The following is a 339-nucleotide window of genomic DNA, read 5'->3' on the forward strand; positions in this document are numbered from 1 at the left end:
CCAGAGCTAAGGCCCCGTTGCCTCACATCTCTTTCTCTGCTCCACATCCTCATGAGACTCTGTCTTTCTATCCCCTTCCTGGGTCCTGTTCTGCGTAACCATCTATGGTACGTGTTGGAGGAGGGCGAGTCTGTGTCCTGGGTCCACACAGACCCTGACAGGGCCGAGTCTCAGGAAGTGGAGGTCAGGGCATCCGAGATTCCCCAGCAGGCCTGGCTTCCCACGATATCCACGCCCACAAGACCAGGTAAGAGACACCCCATGAGTGGCAGGGACATCCCCACGGGCTTTCTGAGTGAGGCAGCTATCAGAGGACACTCATTATCTGAGAAGGGCCTT

Source organism: Pteropus vampyrus, unplaced genomic scaffold (assembly GCF_000151845.1).
Source record: "Pteropus vampyrus isolate Shadow unplaced genomic scaffold, Pvam_2.0 Scaffold568, whole genome shotgun sequence".
Classification (NCBI taxonomy): Eukaryota; Metazoa; Chordata; class Mammalia; order Chiroptera; family Pteropodidae; genus Pteropus; species Pteropus vampyrus.